A 7,836-nucleotide genomic window follows, 5' to 3' on the forward strand; every position below is an offset into this window, starting at 1 on the left:
ACCACACTCTGCTACGCCCAGCTACATCCTGCTGTGTCTTGTAACGCCCACAGTGCCCTGCTATGCTACAAAGAACTACTACAAACAAACTACTATTTAATTTATTTTATTTATTTTTGTGGACTGTTACCACACTCTTCATTCTAATCCCAACCGGTCGTCAGACACCGCCTACCAAGAGCCTGGGTCTGACCGAGGTTTCTGCCTAAAAGGAAGTTTTTCCTCACCACTGTCGCACTGTTGCTTGCTCTGTAGGAAACTACTAGAACTGTTGGGTCCTTGTAAATTCTGGAGAGTGGTCTAGACCTACTCTATCTGTAAAGTGTCTTGAGATAACGCTTGTTATGAATTGATACTATAAATAAATTGAATTGGATAACCCCGACCACCCTCTCCACCCCACACGTGTCCAACCTGGGAGCAGCTTCTCTAAGAGTCTCCCACACGGACCGCTACAGGAAATCATTCCTACCACAGGCAATAAAACTCTTTAACACGTCATCACTGGGTGCTAGATAAGACTCTGAGACTCCACTATACTGCACTAAGTTTAACTTGTACAATTGGTTTATTTACATTTTAGCATATTATTTAAGCAGTGGCACATTTTGTTTTCCTATCCTGTATATATTCAAATATTTATTCATATATTTTATTCCTATTATTATTATTATTTCATGTATATTGTATGTATGTACAGGTATATTGTATCTTAGTATTTCATTCATATTTATATTCTGTGCTGTGTGACTGGTGAATATTTGCTTCTGTAACACCATAATTTCCCATTTTTTGGGATCAATATCTATCTATCTATCTATCTATCTATCTATCTATCTATCTATCTATCTATCTATCTATCTATCTATCTATCTATCTATCTATCTATCTATCTATCTATCTATCTAATAATATTACACCACAGGTCAAATGTTGTCTTGGTCTTCCCAAAATGCTTCAACCAACCATAATCTCCCAGAAGTGTTGGGAGCGTGTTTGTTCCCACCCCACAGGCTGTCTCCGTTGTCGTCGGGCATTTACGTGCATCTGCATCTGCATCATCATAGCAATGTGTTGATAGCGTCGTCGTTTTCTTATTGTAGCTTGATATGTTGCTATCAGCTGGCACATAAGCTCTATAACAACTTGTCCAATAGTGATCATGTGTTGGTTGATGGCGAGATCCATTTTGTCTAGAAAAACTTTGTTCGCAAAGGTTTGCTTCAATGTTGTGCAATTCAGTGCACAAATGAATGGAAACAACTTAAAATGTCTAAAATCAATTTGATATACCAATTTGATTGCAAAACAACATGTGACGTCATTGCGCACAGGTTTTTATTCTCTTTAAAGCCGTTGGATGGAAACACACTTACACCAGCTTTATTTTTTGCATTAGTTCTTTTACCGAACTTCAGTTAATTTGATTGACAAGTGGAGGGAAACTCGGTGTCTGTGTTGCTGCTAATGTTCCTAAGCGGTGTCTGTGCTCAGGGTCCCCTGCATTCACAGAAGGAAAGGTCCACCAAAAGAGTTCACTCTGGACAGTTAACACGGATGACATGCATGGCAGCATTTTAACAATGTATCTTTGAAATTATGGGATGTTGTGATGATATTTCAGTTAATTTGTCTCTGGATGTGATCTTTGGGATTGGAATTAGCAAAGCTGTCGTAAACGTTTTAATTGTTTCTTTGCTTAACAAAGCAGGAGCAAGAAAGGATTCAGCTGTACTCTGAGCAAATCACTGAGTACGTTTCCATACCCACCGATTCCACTATTATTCCAAACATGACAAAATTCTGAATATGAGAATCATGGTCATGTAAACAGCATATTCCAGTTGGATATTCTTAATAAGGCCTTTTTCCGAATATAGCATTTACTGATTTAGACATGTGAAATATTCTGGTATTATCCAGGTTTCAAAGGCATTCTTTGGACATGTAGTATATATCACATTCAGAATATGCGTCTCAATCTGGGTTTTACTGCAGTTTGGGACAGTTTACAGCCTCTTGCCTGTTTACGGCTTATGGTTATTGCCGGGTGTTGTCATGGTTACTGTACACAAACCAACCCAACAACAGTTTGCAAGGCTGCAGACCTGATAAGAAGGAGAAACAGCTACTTTTAGACATTATCAAAGACTTGGACATCAACAGGTTACGCTGACCTTTTCAAGAAGCCTCCACCGCTGGAAAACCTATCTTGCAAGGCTACATGCAAATGGGAACATTAGTGCAATATTTACTTTCATTAGCCGTGTAAACAACTTAGTTGGAATATTATCTTTTTCAGAATAAAGGCAAAAAACTGAATATTATATGCATGTAAACATGGTCAGTGTAGCCTTTTAAAATCTAGTGGAAAGCCTGAAAGTAACGATAGTGGAGGATTTTAGAGCAGCAGATTAATGTCAATGGTTTTGGAATAAAATGTTTAATTAAAACTCTTAATGATGTTTGGGTGTCCGCATGCTTAGTGCTGAATATTTTGAAGCATAATTTTTAGGGAAGACAAAAATGCTTCAAAAAATCTGTTGAATCTGTGAGGTGTACCTGTCATATCTGATCTTAAACAAATACAGAAGGAATGCAGAAGGAATTTAAAAGACACCAAAGCTAAAATGATTCTGCTAAATAGTGATGGACAAATCATGCCTCTGAACTTTTTTGTTTTTTTAATTAAATTTCTGAGCCAAGTAGATGGCGTTCTTGGTTTATAATAATTAGCATTTCAGTTTTCTTTCAATCTTTCGTTGAACAGGGAGAGTGATCTGGTAGGCTCAGAAAATAAAGAAAATAGTTCACCAAGCTTCATGTGGGTTAGCCTAGAAATCTAGACGCACCTTAGCAGTAGCATGTAATTTGCAGCTAGGATCGGTCTAGCAACTCTCCGTTGACTTGCAAGCTGGAAAAACCAAATTCTGGTCAGGCCAATCACATTGTGTATAGAGTCGGTGGGCGGGCTCAACATAATAATGGCAGAGTTGCAACGGTTCCACATGAATTCCCTGATACTTGAAAACAAAGAAGATGGCTGCTGCTGCTGGAGAACAGCAGCCTTTTGAATTGTGACCATGGAAGACTGAGAGTGAAGCACTGAATTCATTCTTTAATTAATTAAAAAGTTTAATCCATTAACCAGCATTGCTCTGGTTAGTTGTAGTATCCTTTTGCAGATAGAGGCAGAAGGAATTTAAACGACAAACATTTATCCCGTCCCTCGGATTGAGCCCTGCCAATGATGAGTTCCCAGACCAACATCTTGATGTGGGTCTGACTTGTCAGGCTATCATGAAGCTTCATTTGGCCACTACAAAATGCTGAATTCCACAGATGTTCTACTCTGGAACTTCAATGAAAACTGTAAAAAAAAAATACCAATTCCAATGTTCGGGAAAGTCAGAAGTGTTGTTGGAGTCATTACTCTACATACACATGGCAGATTGAGATCACAGAAACCCACTGCCATCGTCACAATGCACAGGTCAACAGGATGTACCAGTGTCAGGGCCTCATCTCTCACTGACTCCTGAAACAGAAATGACATGACATTAACTTGTCACCCTGCTTTTTTTAAAATTTACTAGTATGTGCCGTTTGTCCTGACACAATTTCTTTTACAAGCACATATGCAGTGCTAGTTGTCTGTCAGAATTGATTGGTGGGATACCTGTCTTCTGCTGTGGCATCAGTCAACTGTGACGCTGACAGTACAGAGCCTGGCTGGGAAAACACATGTCCCATCTCAACACCACCACGTGTTTTTGCAGCATCAGCAGCTTGCTTTCCCAGCATAATGGCTTGTCCCCTATGTGCATGCGTCAGATTGTGACATCCATAATTAGCCGGAAAGTGTGGCTGAGGCGTGCTTGGGCAAATGTAGCATCACCTGAGGGTTAAGTAGAGTTCAGCTCTGGAGGGGAAAAGAGACAGGGTCAGCTGGAGAGGTGACGCTCTTTTTTTTTCCCCCATCTCTCTCGCTTTTGAACTGACCTCTAAAGAATTATCATATAATTATGCATCATATTCATTGCATGTGCAATGTGCAAGAAATCAAACCTAACTAGAGCTAAGGGGAAAAGAGAATAATACCTCAAAGCCCAATGAAGGTGGCAATAGAATCGAAAATGGAATGGGAACATCATTGGCTATGACTTCACTGATTTACGTAGTTGTGGAACAGAAGTTATCTGTAAAACTCAACATGAAATGGAAGTGAAGAGAGAGACTGCATGCAATTCTCCCCTCCATGCCTCTCCTCCATATTTACTTTCTCCCCAGGGAGCCGAGTGAGGGCGGTGATAATCTTAGTGTCTCATTAAGGCTTAAATTAAAACGATAAGCAGGCTAGACTGTTAGGCATGTAGGTGACTTATTAAACTTCTTCAAAGCTTAAGGACTGCAATTCAGCTCCTCCTTTGATCAGTAATCGCTGGCAACTTTCCTACTATTAATTGATTACTCCTGGGAAAACAGGGGATTTTTTTTTTTACTTCACTGTGTGTGTGCGCTTTCTTTTTGCTTCCTCTCAACCTTTCCCAAGGTGATAAAGAAGCACACACTTAATCACAGTGCCCCCAAACCCTCCTTTCCCATTGGACTTGAGACTTATCTTGACTCGTAACTTTGTTGAAATGTCATGGTCCAAGATAGAGTTCCAGACTGAGGCTGCTGGATACAGTGGGGATAAGCAAGCAGACTGCTGTTGTTTCCCATGGGATCCACTTGCAATCTGCTGGAATCCCTTTTTTTTTTCTCTTTGGGGCCCCGAAGCCCTCCTTGTTAAAGTAGGCCCGCTGAGAGCTGTCATCCACTTGGCAGGTGGAAGAGAGAAGACAGCAGATGATCCAGGTTGTGCGTAGAGTGGCTCGAAGGCTTCACGTGAGAACTCGTCACGTTGGAATAGCGACTGTTTGGATGAACTTTGCCTTGATGTTGGAGCCGTTGTGTTTCCCCCCTAATTTCTTCTTCCACTGTTCTTTTTATCCATTTTATGTCATGTTTACTACAGTCCACAAACTCTGTAGCTCATATCAAGGGTCAGTGAGTAGAGGCAACCGGGACAAATATGGCCATCCCACCAATTAATTTGGCCCCTGTATTTAATTTCAATCTTTTAAATTGGTTTACAGGCAGGGGCAAAACACGCTACAGTTAATGTTAACTGTTAATGGACAATTTGATTTGATTTCCGTCCACTAAAGTGCTGTTCTTGCCATATAATATTTTAAGTGTTTGAAAACATTATGGAAAGGATCCCTACAGAGATACGTTTGTTTTCGTAACTTGAAACAGTCCCAAAATTGCTATCACCAAACCAACCAGACTGCATTGAAGTATGCTTCAAATTAGACAATCACCACTCTTGTTTGGTTGAAATAAACCCTTAATTCACCCAATTACATGTGAAAATATGCTGGCTCTACGCATGGTAAAAGTATTTTTATTTAAAAGGTGTTTGGTAGGTTTGTCTATAGTATTTTCAGGGCGTTTTCACATTAAACAAATCTCTGTAGGGATCCTGCCATAATGTTGTCAGACACTTATACAGACACAATAATCTGAGCCTTTCAGTGGTAAAAACAGCACTACATTGGCTTAGAATTGCAGTAGGAACCACTAAAAACGGGGGGAACTGAGCAGCTCCACCTGCTGCAGAGAGCCAGATTCCGACATTGCAAAATCCTGGAGGGCTTGAAATAACTCACCATTGTTGGCTACGGCCACTGAACAGGCTACATGTTGGCCTGTCCGCCGGTAACGTTAGCAGTTAGCAGGTTTAGCATTTCGGGATCCAGTCGGGTTAACTTTGCTGGCTGTGTCTCAACAGTTTTTTGCGAGTAACTCGGGTACTCTAGCTACAGTATATAATTTAATGTGAGTACACCAATGTGGAATTGACATAAAATGCCCGTCCCTTGAAGCCAATATGAATAAGCCTAAAGCTAATGCTTAGTTTTAACGTTGGAAACGTTCTGAGTCTTAAGACCGAATTTTGCAAAGTAAGATTTCTGAGTTTTTTTCTCCGATTTCTGACTTCAAACTCAGAACTAAAATACATCTTTCACAAGTGGCCCTGATCCTCTTCCGAAGTTTCAGAAATCCCTTCCTCATGTTGCCAGCAGAGCAATCCAGCCTAGAACTTAGAGATAGGCAGCTCAGCACATTACAGATCCCACATTATTACCACATTTGTTCAATAGAAATAGATAAATAATAACGCTGGACCCATTCTTACTCCTCAGCTGCTTATCTCATGCCCCCAAAAACAATTTTCTTCCCTCTAATTTACTACGGTTCCTGCTTTGTTGCGTTCATAATATGGCTGTTGTCATTATGTAATGACACTCATCCATTAGGTAAATTACTTTTTAAGGTGATCACAAGAATTGGAGAGGAGTTTGGTCCGTACAGAGGGATGGTAACGAGTCTAAGAGAACCTGACATGGAGAAGCCAATGCGTCAGAGCTGAAGGGCTTACAGAGCAATGAACTTCATATAGTGTGTATTTTAGAATGTGGGTGAAAGGAACTTGTGGTCATAAACGTCATAAATGTGTACTGACTTACCAAATCTGTGAAATGTAATCACCAATCGAACACTATAGATGTGAAAGGACATGCATGGTCCTCAATTAGTCCAACCAGGTGACGTAAAACTGTGAAGAAACAGTGAATTCATTTCTAGAGAAGTGTTTTTCAGTCTTCTCTGCCTCCGAAAAAGTTTCTGTGGTTGATTTGTTTTTTACACGTACTTAAAGTTTTCTGCTACTCATCAAAGCAGCTTGTGTCTGCTCAGGAGATCTGAAGGACAAACTTATGTTATCGTCATTAATTAACTCCAATTCATTTAAAAGGTAAACTAGTTCTCACTCGAGGGGAGAGCACAACAGTGGCTCTGTGTATGTACAGGGTAGTCTCTGAAGAAGCCTGGCATTTGAAAAATCAGCTTGTGATCTTTCCATTTCACAGTTTGAGGAGAATGTTGAGGATTGGTATCAGGACCAGGTCTGTGCCTTCAGGTGATGTTTGTCTGCCTAGCAGGAATGGGTTACTCATTGGTTTACAGTCTTTTCAACATGCTCTAAACTTATCATGTAATTTCTAGCAATTTCAAAACTCATTGAATAGGGAAGGGGGGGGGCGGGGTAATGGGGGAATGACAACACAAAAGAAAAAGGAAGGTGACGGACATCCGGCCAAAATGAGGGACATCTGGCAGAATTTAAAATACAAAGTACACAATGCATAATAACTGTGGTAGAATTTCCAGTTTCCAAACTCTTGCTATGTAAATTGTAGTCTATACCCGGATTGCTCAGGTGCCGCAGAAAATTTTGCCGGATGTCTGCTAACTTCTTCCTGCAGGAAGTTAAGTAAAGGGAGCTTTTTTCATAAGTAGACCACATTGGACCAGGTCCAGAGAAGAAAAGAGAGAAATGATTCACTTAATCTTTAATAATCCAAGTGTATCCTTCCATGCATTATGATGGCTTTACATTTTATTTGCCCTATCTATCATTCTTACAAGTTGTTTTTGTTCCATTTTGGTAGTACATTGCGCCATGCGGCGCTAAGTGCCGCCCAGGACAATTGTGATTGGTTTAAAGGAATGCCAATGAACCAGAGCACGTTTTTCCAGAATCCTGTGTGGACTAGCCAGACCTTCCTTTGCAGTGCTGTGGAGGAAGGTCTGGCAATGCAGGCAACCAAGTCAAAAGTACATTAGCATACAATGTATATAATGTTAAAAAAGTAATAAAATAAACATTAAATAAGTACTGCAGTATAACATCCACACATTTACACATGACCCAATCATTACACA

General features: G+C 40.2%; 1 protein-coding gene and 2 long non-coding RNA genes across 3 annotated transcripts in view; 2 read left to right on the plus strand and 1 right to left on the minus strand.

Annotated features, from left to right (window-relative positions):
• Window positions 1–2,341, minus strand: part of LOC116687515 (uncharacterized) — a 4,844-nt gene extending 2,503 nt beyond the window's left edge. Inside the window, exon 1 of the long non-coding RNA XR_004331566.1 lies at window positions 2,239–2,341. This is a non-coding gene — a long non-coding RNA (uncharacterized LOC116687515). The remainder of the gene's footprint in view (window positions 1–2,238) is intronic.
• Window positions 1–6,103, plus strand: part of LOC116687535 (uncharacterized) — a 13,336-nt gene extending 7,233 nt beyond the window's left edge. The window contains exon 3 of the long non-coding RNA XR_004331585.1: window positions 6,026–6,103. This is a non-coding gene — a long non-coding RNA (uncharacterized LOC116687535). The remainder of the gene's footprint in view (window positions 1–6,025) is intronic.
• Window positions 1–7,836, plus strand: part of fhit (fragile histidine triad diadenosine triphosphatase) — a gene marked incomplete in the record, with an annotated part of 456,026 nt that overhangs the window by 259,875 nt on the left and 188,315 nt on the right.

The sequence above is a fragment of the Etheostoma spectabile genome, chromosome 4 (genome assembly GCF_008692095.1).
Source record: "Etheostoma spectabile isolate EspeVRDwgs_2016 chromosome 4, UIUC_Espe_1.0, whole genome shotgun sequence".
Classification (NCBI taxonomy): Eukaryota; Metazoa; Chordata; class Actinopteri; order Perciformes; family Percidae; genus Etheostoma; species Etheostoma spectabile.